The 19,881-nt window shown below is 39.2% G+C and overlaps 1 protein-coding gene across 5 annotated transcripts in view; it reads left to right on the top strand.

The window, feature by feature from the left end:
• The window catches only part of DPP6 (dipeptidyl peptidase like 6), a 1,193,304-nt gene that overhangs the window by 787,667 nt on the left and 385,756 nt on the right, over nt 1–19,881 (top strand). Inside the window, exon 1 of one of the 5 annotated variants that reach the window (XM_033192340.1) lies at nt 19,244–19,247. The exons of the other annotated variants lie outside the window; for them this stretch is intronic. The gene's annotated coding sequence lies outside the window, so the exon portion shown is untranslated. Of the gene's footprint in view, nt 1–19,243; nt 19,248–19,881 lie in introns of those variants that run through there. 5 annotated transcript variants of the gene reach the window in all.

Raw genomic sequence — 19,881 nt, 5'->3', positions numbered from 1 at the left:
ACAGAACCAAAGACAAAAACCACATGATTATCTCAATAGATGCAGAAAAGGCTTTTGACAAAATTCAACAGCCCTTCATGCTAAAAACTCTCAATAAATTCAGTATTGATGTAACATATCTCAAAATAATAAGAGCTATTTATGACAAACCCACAGCCAGTATCATACTGAATAGGCAAAAACTGGAAGCATTCCCTTTGAAAACTGGCACAAGACAGGGATGCCCTCTCTCATTACTCCTATTCAACATAGTGTTGGAAGTTCTGGCTAGGGCAATTAGGCAAGAGACAGAAATAAAGCGTATTCAGTTAGGAAAAGAAGAAGTCAAATTGTACCTGTTTGCAGATGACATGATTGTATATTTAGAAAACCCCATCGTCTCAGCCCAAAATCTCTTTAAGCTGATAAGCAACTTCAGCAAAGTCTCAGGATACAAAATCAATGTGCAAAAATCACAAGCATTCTTACACACCAGTAACAGACAAACAGAGAGCCAAATCATGAATGAACTCCCATTCACAATAGCTTCAAAGAGAATAAAATGCCTAGGAATTCAACTTACAAAGGATGTAAAGGACCTCTTCAAGGAGAACTACAAACCACTGCTCAATGAGATAAAAGAGGACACAAACAAATGGAAGAACATACCAAGCTTTTATACTTTCAAATGAAATGGATTTATTCAAACATTAGTTGGTGATACTTTTTATCTAGTTGTAAATGATCCTAATAGAATTTGTTAAAACATTTAAATTATGATGCAGCACAGTTTTCTAGATGTGTGCTGGACTAACATTTGCCATAAACTATCACATAATCAGTTCCTTGATTCTTTAAGGACCTGAAGCCTACTTACATAAAATGGGTCTAGTAACTAATGATAAAGATTAAATAAAAGTCATTGAGGTAATTGACAGAAGGCTATGTTTTCCTCTAAAATCATGGCACTCAATTCATAAACATTATTCATTTTCCTTCTAATTTGTATATATTTTTAGACGTAATCATGTTTCAATTTTGATTGCCCAGCTAATTGGAAAAGCTTTAAACCTCTTAAACAGTTTCTTTATAAAAGCATAATGACATATATAATGGCTTTCAGATAATCTTGTCACAGAAGTGATTATTTTTCTCTATTCCTGGTGAACCAAAGTGCCCCCATGTGCTTCTACGTGTAATGTTATTTAAAGTACTTTAAAGGATGCTCAAGCATCATTGATAATTCTAATGGTAATTTTTCCTTCACACTTGGTAGCTGCCAGGCATAATGACACATCACTAAAGCTTTGACTGTTAAAGCTCTTTGCTCATGGGTGAAGAAAAGAGAATGGCAAGTTAAAAATAATGACTTAATCCTCATTTACATTGCAATGAGTTACTCTCATTTGTGGAAGAGGGACGTCTTCGATGGCGAGGATAATGAAGGCGATGAGAACTATCAGACCTTTTGAGCCCGATCAATAGGTCCCATAAATAAAATCTCAAATCACATACTACAAAGTGGAGATCACGTGTAATGGGAAGGGAGTGAAATCATCATCTTAGGGATGACAAATTCTTACTGAGAAGGATGACTTCATGCTAGACCTCTTGTGGTTTTCAGACCTGTAGATGAATAAATTTTCATCCCTTGATTGATAATAAATTTTGTGAGGACAAAAGTAGTTCTAGATTGAGAATTCAGTCATTAGATTAGACTCAAGGGGACATACTCTAGGGACAACTGCGGGAGACCATAGACTATACGATGGCTTTCTTGCCTACAGGAATAGGAAAACCATCATCAATTTTGTAGTCCGGGAGTGACGGTGCCTAAACGGTGAGAACAAAAATACAGTCTATCCCATTGAAAAAGTCTTAAGAGCATCCTTCCCATACTCCAAAAGTGTGACGCCCCAAACACACTAGTTCATTCATTATTTTCTTCTTCCTTCTCTTTATCCTGAAGCCCTTAAATCTGCTCAGTTATGGAATTTCTTCGTAAATGACTTATAGGAGCATTTTTGCTGGGAACGGAATTATTTTCCATATCTTCTATTCTATCCTACCAAACTTTAGTTAACCTGAGACCACTACTTTTTGTGACTCATGAATGTCCAACAGAACTCCCACCAAGCTCACAGTCCTGGACATCTGCATTACTGTGGGTAGTCACTCAAATGTAGCTGGAGGAGGCTTTACCAGAAAAGCTAATTGCCCCAAACTTTCCTCTTGGAATTAGAGTTGAGTTTTTGTTGGTTTGTTTTTTAATGTGCCCAATTAATCTTTTATTGGCGTGGGACAAATGCTGAGACTAACAAGAAGATTTTGGATGGATGGATAACAATCTCTCACCCTACCTACCTCATTCATGGGGGAATGTAAGTGTGGATTGACCCAAAGCAGGAACTCTCGGGGTGAAACAAGGACTCAGCTCTGCCTTTTCGTCAGCTCTAATCATCCATTAGAGATGTCCACCCTGGGAAACATGGAACACATTTCACACCACCCAAAGCCCTGCACTGATTCCACCACAAGCTCCCAGTGGGGTCTTGGCCTCATGTGTCAACACAGCGACATAGCTTTGAGGATAGTTTCCTTCCCACCAGACCTTGGAGTCATCCCAGGAACAACTGTTCAACCCTGGGCATGTGCCACCCAGTAGCAATTCTGAATATGGCACTGAGGAGAGAGAGGAAATAAACACCTACTTAAACCCATAAATCTTTCTTAAATTAGTCATAAGTAATTTCTTTCATGCTGATTTTTATTTCTAAAGCTGTGATTTCCAAAGCCATAAACTTTGGGTCTGAATGAAATCAAGAAAGGTTAGACGGCCGGGCACAGCCTGTAATCCCAGCACTTTGGGAGGCCAAGGGTGTGGATTACCTGAGGTCAGGAGTTCAAGGCCAGCCTGATAAACATAGTGAAACCCTGTCTCTACTAAAATTCAAAAAAAATTAGCCAGGCATGGTGGTGGGTAGCTGTAATCCTAGGTTCTTGGGATGCTGAGGTGGGAAAATCCCTTGAACCCGGGAGGCAGAGGTTGTGGTGAGCCGAGATAGCACCACTGCACTCCAGCCTGGGTGACAGAGCAAGACTCCCTCACAAAAAGAAAAAATAAATGGGTTAGAAATACAGCTAGATACTATTTCAGACCCTCTCCTTCTCATACTTTCCATCAAACTCATTTTTCTTTCTCAGGAATTCTTTTTTTTCAATTGTTGTTAAATATATATAATATAAAATCCACCATTTTAATCATATTAGAGTATATACTTCAGTGGTACATTCACATTGCTGTGCACCCATCTCTACCATCCATCTCCAGATCCTTCCTACTTTCCAAACTGAAACTCTGTCCTCATTAAAACTAACTCCCCATTCCCCCAGCCCCTGCGCCCACCGTTCTAGTTCCTGTCTCTGTGAATTTGACTACGGTAGGGACCTCATGTCAGTGGAATCACGCAGTATTTGTCCTTTTGTGACTGGCTTATTTCACTTATCATAATGTCTTAAGGGTTCATCCATGTTGTAGCCTGTGACAGAACTTCCTTCTCTCTTAAAGCTGAATGATATTCCATTATATAGACAGACAACATTTTTTTGGTCCATTTATCTGTCAGTGGAATCTTGGAGGCGCCTACCTTTTGGCCATTGTAAATGATGCTGCTATGCACATGAGTGTACAAATATCTGTTCGAGTCTCTGCTTTCATTTCTTCTAAGTCTATGCCTGGCAGAGGAATTGCTGGATCAAGTGGTAATTCTATGTTTAATCTTTTGAGGAACTGTCATAACATTTATACGGAGCTCTTAATATTTCCAGAAACCATCCCAAATAGTGGACATGACAAAGTCATTTCAATGCCATTTTGACATCCAAGAAATTAGACCTTAAAATGCTTAATGTACAAAAGAACAAACAATATACACTTGTCTCTCTTCAATGGAAATAGAGTTATTTCTGTGTGAGGGTCTGTTACTACATTCTGTGGAAGTGGCTGGAGAGTTTACCTGGCTTACAAAGTCTGTTTCGAATGGCCTGTCGTAAAATTTGCTTTTGAGGACTCTGGTGTGGCCCTTCAAAAAGTCAGCCACCATTCCCTGGAATACCATGTGACTGGAGAAGCAGATAGTGTCCTTCCTTGTGGAATAACTGTCCTGTCCTCCCTAGTGTTCTTTCTACAACGATCAGCATCCACAGTGCATGAGAGGCCAGAAGACCTGGTGCCGGACCATGGACTAGATTCCTGACATTGGGCATTTACTGTTTCTGAGTCTGATTCTTTCCTTTCTTTCTTTTTTTTTTTTTTTTTTGACAGAGTCTCACTCTGTCGCCCAGGCTGGAGTGCAGTGGCACGATCTCAGCTCACTACAACCTCCACCTCCTGGGTTCAAGCACCTCTCCTCCCTCAGCCTCCTGAGTAGCTGGGACTACAGGTGCCCGCCACCACGCCTGGCTAATTTTTTGTATTTTTAGTAGAGACGAGGTTTCACCATGTTAGCCAGGATGGTCTCGAAATCCTGACCTCGTGTGATCTGTCCTCCTCGGCCTTCCAAAGTGCTGGGATTACAGGTGTGAGCCACCGCGCCTGGCCTGTTTCTTCATGAGTAAAGTCAATACACTTGCATGTGAAGACAACCCCATGTCTCTTCCAGCTCTAAGTTCCCACAGTGCATGGAGGCCCAGATGATCACTGCAGGAATAGGAAAAACCATCATCAATTTTGTAGTCTGGGAGTGACAGTGCTTAAACAGTGAGAACAAAAATACAATCTATTCTATTGAAAAGGTCTTAAGAGCTCAGTAAATTTTGCCAAATTCGATCCATGATATGCCTTACACCTACTACCTTTTCTGTTTTCTTTTCTCTCTTTTCCCTACAAATAGTCACTCTTTTTCAGGTCTGGGGATAGTCCAGTGAACTTTAAACAGAGTCCTCAAGATCTTTCCTGGGGCCAGACTCTTGTGGCACTAGCTCTGTCTAATCTTACTTCACAAAACTGCTCCACAGCCTGACTTCCTGGAAGAGTGTTTTCCTGCTTTCCCTGATGACCAGAAGGACTTCCTCAATACCTACTCCGAACTCTGGTTTTTTTGGTTCAGACAGAAACATAAAAGGAGAGTTGCAGCATTCCAACATGCAGGGAGTGCAAAGGACTGGGAATGTCAGGAGACTATGCTTAGCCATGCAGGAAGGTGCCGAGTGCTACTGAAAGGAGAATGAGAGCTGAGCCCCAGAGGAGGCATCTGCAGTCTCCCAGGAGAAATGTCTCACATGCACTGACTCAAGAAAATGTGACATATAATCATGAAAGACATATATTGTACATACCATGGCTGATTCCTATGAAAGCAGAAAACAACCAGGCAAATCTATGTGGGAAGCACAATTATAATATTTATTCACTTGAGTAAGACTCTATCCTTTGATTTAACGCATGGAGTGAGGACTTAAGACTCAGGACTTGGATGAGAAATGTAAGATACGTGAATTTCCAAAATGAAAATAGTTATTTGCTCATGATTCAATTACATGGAATAGAAGCATAAGCAGAAATCAAATGGTCAAACTTACAAAATCTGCTCTTGTTTGTGAACAGTGATCAGTGGCCTCACTAAAAGGACTCAGGGCGTGGATATCTCTGTGGGGTAGTTTATTCTAGCACTTGGGGGTGTTTTGTCTTGGCAACATGGCCCCTGGCACCGGGATAGCGCACAGCAGCTGAATGCCATCTCGAGTTTTCTGATTTCACTCACAGGCTTTCAGTCTTTTCTGTTATGATTTTTTCTTTTGAAATCCTCATTATGTTTGCTATATGAAAGCACACCAAAACGTAGCATGACATGGTTTCTCCTATCAAAGCAGAATGACACATGGGGAAAGAAAAACATGATCCAAGGACTGGGAGATGGGGAAGAAATTGCTGAGTGTGGATCAAGGCCATCACCTGCCTCTGTTGCTCCCCTGGCAGGACTGGACATGTAGGAGGCACCCCCACAGTCAGTATTTATTTGGTGTTCTAGGTTGGAATAATAGTGTGATTCCATTCAAGGGAAAGAAACAAAATCAGATCCTGGTTGTAGCACTCATTTGCAGAATTTTGCCTGAATCTGGGGCAGGTGTGTCCTGCGATTCTGCTTGGCGAAGGGGAAGATCCCACAGACGAGCTTCTCCACAGGGTGAGAGTTGAGCACCCAGCACAGTATCTGCACAGAGGATGACAAAAATCTTGAATGAATGAATTGAGTTGAATAAGCAAACCTAGGACAGGGTGTGGAAGGTGAACTCATGGTTCATAAAATCAGATACTTTGGCGTTAGTGAGGTAGGCATGTGTATGCATGTACTCATACGCAGTTGTTTCTGTACTTGTGTGATAGTTACTAATGTTGATCTAGTTGACATTGTTTAGTTCCTAGAATAAATGAAGTATCATGATATTGTTTAAGGGAAGACAATTTACTTTGTAATTCTGTGGTGTTGAAAGTAGGGAAAGAAATATGTTGCCTTTTAAACGCACAGCAGTGCACTCATGGAGATCACATGGAAATGACAGCAGTGTTGTGTCCTGAGAGCAAAAGCAAAACAAAATCAAGAAAAAACGAAACCAACAGAACTTGGGCACTTAAAAAATCCATTTCCTAATGGAGTAAACAGATATTGCACTGCAAGCTACAATTTTCAACACGTTTACCCTATGCCTCCACCATTCGGAGGGGCAGCTCTAACAAATGAGATGCAGTGATGACCTTTACCAGCTCCACCGATAGCTATAAATTGAGCTGAACATTCTCATCAGCTAACAGGACACAACTCATTACTGACCAAAGATTGCTACAATCTCTTGACTGAGATGTGTACCAGTAAAATGAATGCTCCTTCACTTGTAAAAACAATGTCTTGTACTGCAGAAGACCTGATACGCCGTTCGTTGGTTTTTGTGGATGACTACAAGAACAACCCCTAAAGATCAGCTGAGTCTTATTGTATGTTAGTTAAATTATGATGCAGATCAATTTGTTCTTTTTTGAGAGAGTTGATTTGTTATTTCTTAAATTAGAACCTTTATCGATGGCATGCATGGAATATAATTGTCAGATTTACAGTCCTGATGATTCAAGCTTACATAACCACTTGTTCCAAATACATTAAACTAAAACTTATATCCATCAAACTAAGTCAGGATTTTGAATTTTTAAAGCTTTGGTACATAGAAAAATTTGGTTTTGTCAAGTTTTTTTTGGCAAAACGACGCTGACTTTGAGAACAAATCAGTGTTCATGCCCAGGTGACATCACTTGCCCTGCTGTGATTATTAAAGCAACCCCTTGCACAGCCAAGTATCCTAGTCCAGATGATGAATTGCACAGTCTTACCAGAAGCGTATGAAATGGAAGGACCGTAGCCATACTTGATCTCCAGGATACACTTTTATCAGGCCTTACAGGTAAAGTATTCCCATAAACCCTGTGGATTTTCACAGGAAGGCCTAAGTTACTCGGATGCCTGGGGGTTGTCGCTGGTTGCTTTCTGCTAATAATGTTAGTGGTCCTTATGCTTCATACTTAGTAGGACCTAATAGGTGAACCCAGATATGGTTCTAATGTCATTTAAGTTATTAATTGGCATTATTAATATCTCCTTTTTTTTTCAGATGGGAGTATCAAGGCACAGAAAAGCCGTATAACCTGTCTGAGATTCCACAGTTAATAGCTAGTAAGCGTAGGAATTTTCTAGGACTCCAGGTTTAGCAACTACATCAGACATGGGTTCTCACTTCACCAGGAAACAAATGCGAGGACATTCTTACTTCCACTTACTACAATATATTAATGACTTGTGTGTGATGAGACCTCCACCCACTCGGAGCTTAGAGTCATAACCCGGTTATCCTGCAGCTTTCAGATGATGGGTTCTACCTCTCTAATTGACTAGACTTTCTGTAATAATCCTGGCAAAGTCTTTATGGGTCAAAGTCAGAAGGGAGAGAGTCTGTGATCAGAGTCAGAGTCATAAGACACAGTGAATTTATACTAATGATGCCACTTGGTAAACTTCCAGCATGTTTTGCTGGAGGAGCCTGGGAGGCAGTCTGTCCCTCTGCCCCGGTGGCACAGACAGCCCCCTGGAGCCAGCCAAATTCAGACTCACATTCTGCCTAAAGCAGAGGGACACAGGCAGCCACATGCCACCAGGAGATATCTGCCTTTGACATCCCACGTTTGTGACACATGCCAGATCTTCTCGGAAAGAAACAGCCCACCGCAGTCACTGTGCCATCAGGCACTTTGAGGCTTGCAGACATAAACGGGCAAGTCAGAAGCAGTGGATGATTCCTTCTCAGAGGACCTGCCTACTTTTCCTGGGAGAGTGAAGAAACCTCTAATCATTTGTTTCTCTGTTTTTCCAACCCAATGAGTAGACAGAATTGTTCCATGTAAGGATTTTTCTTCTGTCTGTATAAAACACTGGCCTTCCTGCTATTTGCATTTTGGATTATTTTGTTTGCTTTTAAGTCAGAAGGGCAAGAGTTATGTACAGGCAAAGCTTTTTCATAGATTCCACCTAAAATACTAGATGATTCCTTTTTTTCCTTTGTAAATAAAATCATGGGTGAATGTGTGGTCAAAAGATGCAGTTGGTTTTCCCCTTTCAGAGATCTGAGTGCCACTGGGGGAGATGGCACCTCGTATTTATAAAATGTGTTCTTTCTTTTCTTTCTTTCAAAATGCCTGAACATAGCTGATCTCAATTAATCAGCACAGTAACCTTTTCAGAAAAATAAGGTATTCTATTGCTGAAAATGAAAGACTGCAAGGTAAAGTAATTGGCCTCTAAAAGCACTGCAGTGGGATTAGAACCAAATTCTCCTGATTCCAAATCCAGAAGTTACAGTCAGAGTATGATTGTATTTCTTTATTAGGATTCAAGTCAACTCTCAGCAACAGAAAGATTAAAATAATAGTAGTTTAAGAAAGATAGAAATTTATTTGTCTCTCAAATTCATTTATTTTCCACATGTAAGTCCAGAGGTGGAATCTACACTCTGTTTTGCTTTTACCTTCCATTTCCAACATCACCTAAAGGAACAACATGGCTGCTCTAGCTCCAGCCATCATAAAGGCTTCCTGCTAGCAGACATGAAAAAGGAGAGGGGACTCTCATGCTGTGTCCTAAAGCGATATCATGCTGTATCCCTTTTAGGATACTGCTTTAGAGGTTGCACGGCATACTTCTGGCATAGCCAGTCTGTGGCAAAGCCTAAAATAGAGGCCAAATTTCCAGACTTTTGGACCAAGCTCTTTCCAACAATCTGTCCCTTACCCCTGGAGCTTTTCGTCACCGTTTCGTCTTCCGGTCAAGTTTCTGTCTCTCAGCCTATCCATTAGTCTTTGCTAGTAGGAGGTGATTTTTCTCAGGGATGCGTAGATAAAGTAAGGTGGAGGTTTGGCTCCACTGGAAATGCTGAAATGAATTTACTGCAAAACTAGTGTTTTCTGTGGGAGTGGGATGGGGCAGGAAAATCTATTGCATCTCCACCAGCCAAAATTCACTTGCATCTGGTAAGACTCCTCACATTTCTATCAGTGTCTACAACTTACAGAGTCACAAAAAGCTCAGAGACAATAGGAACAGACAAACAATCTTAGATTTATATAACAGCTAATCACAGGAATCCGTAACAGCGTGTATGTGCAAAATCCTTTTGTTTGTTATCAAGAAAGGACTTGGCTGATAACACATTTCTGAGGATATTCATTCCTGCATAAATTTTCAAGGATTTTTATTCTTTGCTGATTTTTCTTTTGCCTTCACCCCTCTAAACATTTGAAAGCCTGCTTAACTATATATATATTTTTGTATGGTAGGGTCAAGTGAAAAAATAATTTGCAAAAACAAATCCTAATTCTACAAATAAATTTTTTTTTCCTTAACCATTTAGCAGGTGATTGACAATAATAAATACAGAAAGAGGGGCTGTCTTGTTTTACTGGGGTATCAGTGTAACAAGCTGTTTAAAAGTCTAAACAGGACTCTGTCGAGGCACATACAAATTGAATGGAAAATAATGGAAATGTAAAAGATTTTAAAAGCTATTTGGGCAGTGCATTAATCAAAGACAAATTGGGCAGTCTCAGATCTTACGATTAAAAATTAAGTGAAATTGAAAGCCACTATAATCATCTTTGAAATGTAGCTACTTCCCAAGTGATTTCCAAGCTGTGATTATTATTTTTTGAAAATACTTGTCTATGTCATTACTGACATTGTAAAAATAGACATTGTGGTATCATTTTACCACAGTTTGAAGTTCACAGAATTTAATAACCTACCTCTTTGTCTATCCACATACACTTACCCATTTCAGCCCCAGACAGTTCTCCACCTTTGTTTCCAAGGTGTAGGTTTTCTAAAGCCAATGCCTCTTAATACCCTCAGACTTACAAAATACAGTACCTAGCTGCATTCTTGAAAGGGGGAAGGAAGCCATTACTGTGGTCTTTCTAACTCATTCTTATTCTCAAGATCCTGCAGGAAAATCGGATGTAGTGAACCTCCCAGTCAGGTTATCCTGCCACGTATGTTAAAGTTGCCAGTGTAAGTTGGAATCAAGAGGCCTGCGAGAGGCCCTTGAGCCAGAGGGAGCTAACTAACCAGCCAGCAATTCTTATGTTCACATCTCACTTAGAGTCCTAGAGAAGCTGGGAATTCCCCAGGTTTCGGGAGCACGTCTCACAAATGTCAAGGCTGTACCGCCTGGGTTCAGCCCTTACTGGCAGGGTTGCTGAATGCTGTTTGTATTTAGAATGGAAAGGAATATCATTAGAAAACTTGCTCTTTTGAAAGAAACCATTGTACCTCTTTTGAGCCCACATTGCCTTCCTCTGACAATTTTTGTGACGTAAACCAGAAAGAAGAAAACCCAGACACCTAAAATTAAAAACAAAAAAAATTGGAACTCTGTCTCCTCCAGGCCTAACCCTATGTTACTAAACTGCAGCCCTGCTGTAGATCTTCCCAGCAGCGTCCGCTCAGGAGCTCCCTGAACTGTCTTCATCTGTCCCATCAGTGGGTGTTATGGGCGTGTGCACCCCTGGCTTCCCACCTTCGGTATCTCCCATTTCCTGTACTTGTTTTACCTACACACGAGGTTAGATGCTCACAGTTCAGTCTTTCTCAATTCTACCCTCACCCGACGTCCCCACATAACCCAGCTCTGGAGGGCGCGGTGGGGGGGATCGCCTTCCTGATCATCCAGGGAGAAGCAACTAGGCTCTTCTGAGTGACTGCTCCTCACCGACTGAGTCATTCCCAATCGGTGCCTGTACTAGGCACCAATTGGTGCTCCAACCCTATCGTACATTCCTAGAAATCAGGGATTATGTTGTTTTATTTTCTGCTTCATTTTTAATGAAATATTTTAAATGTTTTCTTGAAAGGAGGAAGGAAAACATTACTGTGGTCTTTCTAACTCATTCATTCTTTCTTTCTTTCTTTCTTTCTCTCTCTCTCTCTCTCTCTTTCTTTCTTTCTTTCTTTCTTTTGAGACAGAGTCTTACTCTGTACCGTACTCTCCACAGAAAAGTAGAAAACATATTTCAGTGAACACCTATATTACCAGTACAAATACCAATTAATTTCAATGCCTTGGCCATTTTTGTGTCCTCCATCAGTTCTTTTTTTGCTAGAAATATGTAAACATAAATTATACTATCATTTTCTGTCATCCCCGAATACTAAAACATTCATCTCCAAAGTATATCTTCCCATACATCCACAGGAACATCATCATATCTGACAAAAATGACCATAATCCCCAAATATTATTACATTCCCAGGCCATATTCAGATATCCTTATCCAGTCTCAAAATATTTTCTATAACTTTTGTTTTCTTTAAGCCTGGATCAAATCAAAAATTATAATTGTACTTGATTATGTCTTTTAAATTTCTCTTAATGGTAGAATGGCTCCTCTTTTTTCTGTGATATATACTATTTCACAATACACCTGGATTAGGCCAGTTGTATTGTATGCTCTCCTCCATTCTGGACTTGACTGATTGCTTTCTTGTGAGGTGATTTCATATGTTTATCTGTAATGTCCACTTGTCCCATGACTGGTGATTCGAAGGGGAGATTAATGGGCAAAAGAGGGGACCACCAAATTTCTCTATTTTAAACATGTTTTTCCCATTGAGAATTGCATATTTTCTGTGGGATAATATCCCCCTAACTTTTCTCCAAAAGAGGTTAGCATCCATCAATGATCCTGCACCGAGTTTTAAAACAGGGGCTGCAAACTGGTGATGTTCTAAATTAATCACCCCTTCTACACTTACCAGTTGACAGTCTTCTGAAAGGCGGAACTCTCCTTCGTAAACAGGCTATTTAGTGTACCTGAAATACCAGCAAAGCAGGCAGCTGAATCCTTAATTGTTTTCAATTATTAGTTTTCAGATTAAGAAGTTGGTATCATAGTTATGTTCAGCTATGGAAAATAAACAGCTTTGTTTTCTTTAATGCTTTGTGGCTATCACTGTGGACTCCTGCATTTTAAAATGTATTCACTGTGTCTTCGTCACTGGTAACATTATTCTTTTGGTGTTCGGATCGTCCTAACTTTGACCACAGAGAGCCCCTCCGGCTGGTTCTTCTGTGCTTGTATCAGTAATCTAATGCCACAGAGTGCTGTGTAATAAGCAACCAACAACCTTCCAGAACACATAGAATAAGTCATTTTCACAAACCTGGCTGTTGGCAGGTGGTGGTTAGGGAACTCCGCGTATCTCATGGCTGATTTGCTTACATGGCCAGACACCCAGCTGGATGTTGGCTGATCTGGAGTGGCCTCTTCTTGGATGACTGGACCAACTCAGTTCGTTCTTCATGCCTTCGATCCTTCTCCTGGGCCAGGACACTAGGCCAGGCATGTTTGTCTCACGGCAATAGCAGAACCCGAGAGAGCAAATCCACTGTGCAAGAGCTTTTTAAGCGCCAGCCCTCTTCTATTCACTGATATTCCATTGCCCAATTCTAGTCCTGTGTCTGAGCCTAGAGTCATGAGAAAAGGCCCTGAAAAATTAGATGGAAAAGGGTGGGGTGAAGAATTGGAGCCATTTTGTCATCTACCATGGTCTTATTGACATGTCCTTCTCAGTCACTTGTCTCCCAGACTGGACTTTGCTTTCTGGCCAGTAATATATTTTAGATTTATAATATATTTTGTGTGCCTCAGATCTGGAAACATCCTTTTTTTTTTCAAGGATCCCTGGCTCATTTTAGGGAGAATGGTACTTAGAGACAAAAATCTGGGTGTCTGGGATAATCATGCTTCTAGCCCATTTTCTTGGGCAAGACTAACATTTATTGTTTTGAACAATAAAGAAGCATTGGTTCCTATTGATATTTCTGATGCAAATTCAACATCACAGAGCTTTAAATTTTAACTGAATTTCCTTTTGTTTTTTAAAGACAGGGTCTCACTCTGTTACCCAGGCTGGAGTGCAGTGGCGCAATCATAGCTCACTGCAGCCTCAAACTCCTGAGCTCAAGAAATCTTCCACTTCAGCCTCTTGAGTATCTGGGACTACAGGCAAATACTACCATGCCCAGCTAACTTTTAAATTATTTTTTTGAAGAGACGGAGTCTGGCTATGTTGCCCATCTAATTTTTCAGGCTCTCAAACTCCTGGGCTCAAGCTCTTCTCCTGCCTTGGCCTCCCAAAGTGCTGGGATGACAGGCATGAACCACTGCACCTAGTCTGAATGTCCATGATTAAAAATGTGGATCTCTTTCCTCTTCTACAGAAAATCTTAGCTCCTAATAACATTAACAGAATTATTTATGTACTTGGAATTATGTCTGAGAGCACAGTGCTGTGATTAACACAGAATGTTACTACAGCTAGTATGCAGTAACTGTTGTCTGATGATAAGTTTCATTAAAGTCAGGGAATGTGGCTAACACATGGTGCATACCAAATATCTAGCAGAGTATCCCATACGTTGTAAATATTTTTTTAATGGATAAAATATTTACATTTTGTTTTGTTGGGTTTTGTTTGTTTGTTTGTTTTTTGAGTGTTGCTTCTCGTACCCATTATTTCTCTTTTTGGAAACCCCTACCTTTTCTAAGCATATTCTCATGCAAATGAGTTACTGATCTCCTTTAAGCAGAATACAGGTAATTTCTTTTACATTTCCTCACCCTCTCTATGTGTAGTATTGCCTTGATATGCTAAAGGGCTGTGTGCAGTTCTCATAATCCCAAAGAAAAGGATGTAGTTATCATGTTGGGTACTTTTAAAAAATATCATGAGTTTTAACAAAACCTAAAAACCAGAAGTGCCTTTGGCATTTCCATGGCATTTAAACGCCTACTTTTTAATCCATTGATTCTGATGAGGATTACTGAGGCTCCTGGTACAATATAAGCCTACATTATTTTTTAAGGTCTTGTGACATTTGGGTTATTCTGGAATTTGTGTTTAACTATTTAAAGATTTCCTATTTTGTCCCACAACGGTTGTCTTCATCATCTTTAAGAATGAAGACATTATTGGCAAGAGGAAGGTCTACAGGTCTGCTCACCACCTTCAAGGACATTCTTTGGTGTTCTCTTCGATAGCCATGGCCTGAGAAGGGTGATTTTTCCAGGTGAAAGATAGGCTGTGGTGTAAACTAAGACATTCCAAATGAAGCATACTCACGTAATACAACCTTGTAGACAGTGCTGTCCAGAAGAACTTTTGGCAGTATTGGAAATATTCTATACCCACAGCATCCAACACAGTACCTACCAGCTATATGTGGTTACTGAGAACTTGAAATGTGTCTAGTACAAATGAGGAGCTACATTTTTAATGTTAGTTCATTTTAATTAGTTTTAATATTAATGGAAGCATGTGGCTAGAGGCTACATATTAGCAGTATGGTTCTAGATTATAAATATGGTTCAACTAAAATATTTGCATTTCACTCATATTTCCTAAAAGAAACTGGCAGTAGGAATTAATGTCAGCTTTCTAATCATTTTTGACTCTTCTTATAACTTGCCATACACACCTTACTGTTTAAGAGCCAAAGGAAAAATCACTCTCATGAGAGGTAGTGTATCTACATCTGGACTGAAGACCTTCATTTGGCTGCTGTGAGTTCATAGGCTCCCAGCTCCTGACTTTGCAGGGAAAATGTTCAGAATTGGAGCGTGTGGTCCAGTGATTATTGGAGAAACCTGGTGAAAACACAGTCACGAATAGCCTGCAACCAAAATATCAGGTTAATTCTATAAACAAATTATGGCAGAAGCCCGAAAGGGATGAAATGAAAGACTGGTACAACAGACCTTTGTTTACATTATAGGTGCATGATGTTTTTAAAATTCTTGAACTGTAAATAGAAAATGTTACACAAAAGTAGAAAGAATAGTAAATAAGCCTCCAAATCTGTTTGTTTTTTAAGTATCATTTTAAGTTCAAGAACTTATGCATAGTTGATGAGCTTTAATCTTTTGCAGTCATTAGTTTTATCAATGCTCCAAATGTTCTATTCTTGGCCAGCGGGAGGCTCTCCAAGATGGCTTCTGAGTCGTTTTGGCATGGTCCTAATAAATTTTGACCTTTGGGCTCAGATATTGCCTGTCACAGACCTGGAATTAGCCATTTACAGAGAGAATCTGGGTTTCATTTTGTGGGAAATGGTATTTCTAGACTGCAATGTGGGTACTAGAGATGACACATTAATATTTTATGACCATAATATTGATGTTGACTCTCTTAAGATATGTGTTTATTGTATGCTTTTGTTATCAGAACATACATAAATGCAAGTAAATTATAGATAGAAATAAAATAAGCAATAGAACACTTTCTATTGCTAGTTATTTAAAATTAAAAGATGATATGAGAAAAAATTACTACATTCATTGTGTATGCTCTTTGTTTCAGAAATTAAAATCTATTACTATGTAAGGATTCTTTGTGATATTTATACAATCAGGGATTAATGTACTCTTCAAAACCAAACAGCATATACAAATTACACTTAGTAATGAGATCTGTTAGCTCAATTGTTAATGAATCTACAGTACCATAAGATGCCATAACATTATTTAAATTTTTAACATATACATGGCCTTTGAAAACCTTTTTAAAAATGCATTATTGTCAAGCAAAAGTAAACAACATATAAAATCAGCTGATATATGATACTATGAGTAAATAACTGGAATTTTATCTTATTATTGAGAGAGTTAGAAAAATAATTTGTTATTCTTGTATCAGTTTGAAAACAAAAAAGAAACCATCTTCCTAGTCCTAGCTACCAATGCAGTTTTTTCCATTTCTGTAATATTTTCAGCTTGAAGAATTGCATAAGTACACAGAAAAATGAGATTAGTGGTATATGTTAAACGCAAAGCACTAGATATATTGCACATGAAAAGTAGCAATTGGTAGTGCTGTAAGCTTTCCTTTGGGAAATTTTCCCCTAGGAATCTGACATTGTATGTTTCTTAGAACTCCCATTGAGCGTGGCTTTTCAACTTTATCTCCCTATCCGTATAGCATTAAAATGCACTGTACACTCCCCTGTGTAACATCTTATCACTTTGCAATGATAAGGATAAAATAATGATAATTGAATCTCATGAAGAGACACAAAAGTATAATTTGACAAAAAAGAAACACCATGCCTATGCCTCTGTCCTTACTCCACCTGTGTCATGCCCTCCTCATTCAAGAGCAGTTACTCTTACGCTAGTGGTTCTGGTCATTGTTTTGTATGTAAGGTGGATATTTGGTGAATCAGTCTGGTGATAGTATTAATTGGCTCAATTCATTATACATATATTTAGCATCTAACTTGGTACCAGTCATTATGCTAGGTATTAGAGATAGAAAATCAGGAAGGTGTGGCCTCTTCTCTGGAGAATCATGTACTCTAGTGCAGAAGACAGAGAGTTATAACAAACAAATAATTCTATCATGCTGTGATGAGTAAAAAATAGGATGAATGAAGTGTGGACTGAAAGAAGAGAGAGATGAATCCTGCCTGGAAAAGGCATGAAAACTGTACAAGGGAGTTGGCCTTTATGCAGATCCCAGGAAGATAGTACCTGGCCATAGTGGGAGAAGGACATTACAGGTCAGGGAGCAGTGTGAGGGAGTGCAGAGGACTGGGAGACATGGTGGTGCTCAGGATGCTTTGTTGGGGTGATGGGCATTCAAATGGGAAGAGGAGCCAAGGCCAGAATGGGAAGGACCTTAAATGTCAGGCTAAGAAACTTGACCAAAATAGTTTCTGCCAAAGGGATAAAAAGGAGTTTTAAAAGAGAGAGATGGCTTTGTCTGCATAGAGAATGGAAATAAGGAGAGAGACCCATTAGGAAACTGCTGGAGTAGTCTATGGTGAAGGTGATGACAATCAGAACCAAGGCAGAAACCTTGGAAATGAAGAAGACAGGTGATTTGAGAAGGCTTCGAGAGGAAGAATGGGCAAGTTAGGAAATAATTCAAAGAGGGGATCCCCAGTCACTGCCTTCCCACATTGCAGAATGACCTGTGAATCATATCTGTAGAAGGGAATCAAGGCAGGTCAGCTAAAGAGGTTAAACATCTTCACTAACAATAAAGCTGCTACCCAAGAAACAAAGTTAGTGGTGTAAGCCTAGCAGAGAAAATTGCCTGCTAGAGCAAAGGAAATAACATTTATTGGGAAATAATATCAAAACCCAGAATGTCCAGAAATTAGTATATATACATACAAATAACCAAGAAAATGGAATACATGCTCAACATAAAAGGAAGTTAATAGTTTCACCTGGAAATGGAACAGATTTCTGGAACTGACAAAGATTTTTTGAAAGCTATTACAGCTATCCTCAATGAATTAACATAAGCCTGTTTTTCAGTGAATGAAAATCTCAGCAGAGAAATGGAAAATCTCAGCAGACAACATAAAGGAACCAAATGGGGACTTATAAATAGAAGAATACAAATTCTAAAATTAAAAAATTTACTGATGGACTTGATAATTTAATTACCATGACTTAGGAAAGATTAAATGATAGATCAATATCCAAGGTGAGGCCGCCAGTGGTGGCTCACGACTATAATCCCAGCACTTTGGGAGGCCAAGGCAGGTGGATCACTTGAGATTAGCCTAGCCAACATGGTGAAACCCTATCTCTACTAAAAATACAAAAATTAGCTGGGTGTGGTGGCGCATATCTGTGGGTCCAGCTACTCAGGAGGCTAAGGCAGGAGAATCCCTTGAACTTGGGAGGCAGAGGCTGCGGTGAGCAGAGATCATACCACTGCGCTCAGCCTGAGTGACAGAGTGAGACTCTGTCTCAGGAAAACAAAAAGGATATTATTCAAAATAAACAGAGAGAAAATTTGTTTTTAATGAACAGAGCATCAGAGACCTGTGAGGTGATATCCAACTCCCCAATTTATGTGTAATTACAATACTAGGAGAGAAAATGGATAAAGAAGTAGAAAAACTGTTTGTCAAATTAACAGCTAAAAAATGTGATGAAAGACATACCTTGGCAAATACAAGATGCTTAGTGAACATCAAACAAAATAAACACAAAGCAGCTCAATCTAAAGCATATCACATCGTTAGAGAAATGCAAATCAAAACCACAATGAGATGCCATCTTATGCCAGTTATCCCAGAACTTAAAGAAAAAAAAAAAGTCAAGAAACAACAGATGTTGGCAAGATTGCAGAGAAAATGTAGCACTTTTACACCGTTGGTAGGAATGTAAATTACTTCAACTATTGTGGAAGATAGTGTGGCAATTCCTCAAGATCTAGAAGCAGAAATACCATTTAACCTTGCAGTCCCATTACTGGGTATGCACCCAGAGGAATATAAATATTTCTATTATAAAGATGTGTACACATATATATCCATTGCAGCACTGTTCGCAATAGCAATGACATGGAATCAACCCAAATGTCCATCAATGATAGACTGGACAAAGAAAAGATGGTACATATACACTATGGAATACTATGCAGTCACAAAAACGAACAAGATCATGTTTTCTTCAGGGACATGGATGGAGCTGGAAGCCATTATCCTCAGCAAACTAACGCAGGAACAGAAAACCAAACACCACATGTTCTCACTTATAAGTGGGAACTGAACAATGTGAACAGATGGACACATTGCAGGGAACAACACACACTGGGGAATATTGAGGGGAGAGGTTGTGGGAGGGAGAACGTCAGGAAGAATAGCTAATGGATGTTGAGCTTAATACCTAGGTGATGGGTCAATCTGTGCAGCAAACCACCTTTATACCTAGGTGATGGGTTGATCTGTGCTGCAAACCACATTTATCTATGTAACAAACCTGCACATCCTGCACATGTACCCAAGAATTTAAAATAAAAGTTGAAGGAAGAAAAAGAGACCAAAAGAATAAAAGCACGTAACAGTCAACTTCAAAAGCCAAAGGTAGCAACTAAATTTTAAAGGCACCAAAAGAAAAATAATACATTCTGGGAAATAATTCAATTGATGGTTGACTTCTCATTAAAAACCGTGGTGGCCAGAAGAGAGTGGAACAGAGTTTCAATATGCTGAAAGGCAAAAAACAAAACAAAAAACCCTATAAACTGGAAATCTATATTCCCAGAAAATATTCTTCAAGAATAAAAGTGAAATGAAGATATTTTCAGATAAAACAAATATAAAATAATGTGTTTTTCCAGCAGGCCCATACAAAAAGAAATCCTAAGGGAATTTCATCATGGAGGAAAATGATATATGATGGAAACTCAAATCTTGATAAAGAATAAAAAAATCAGAAATGGTCAATTGTGGATAAATGCAAAAGACATTGTTTTCTTTTTGACTTTTTAATTTTAATTTTTTTTT

Source organism: Trachypithecus francoisi, unplaced genomic scaffold (assembly GCF_009764315.1).
Source record: "Trachypithecus francoisi isolate TF-2019V2 unplaced genomic scaffold, Tfra_2.0 Lachesis_group4, whole genome shotgun sequence".
NCBI lineage: Eukaryota > Metazoa > Chordata > Mammalia > Primates > Cercopithecidae > Trachypithecus > Trachypithecus francoisi.
Note: the sequence above shows the minus strand (reverse complement) of the source record. Positions and strands in the feature narration are given on the sequence as shown.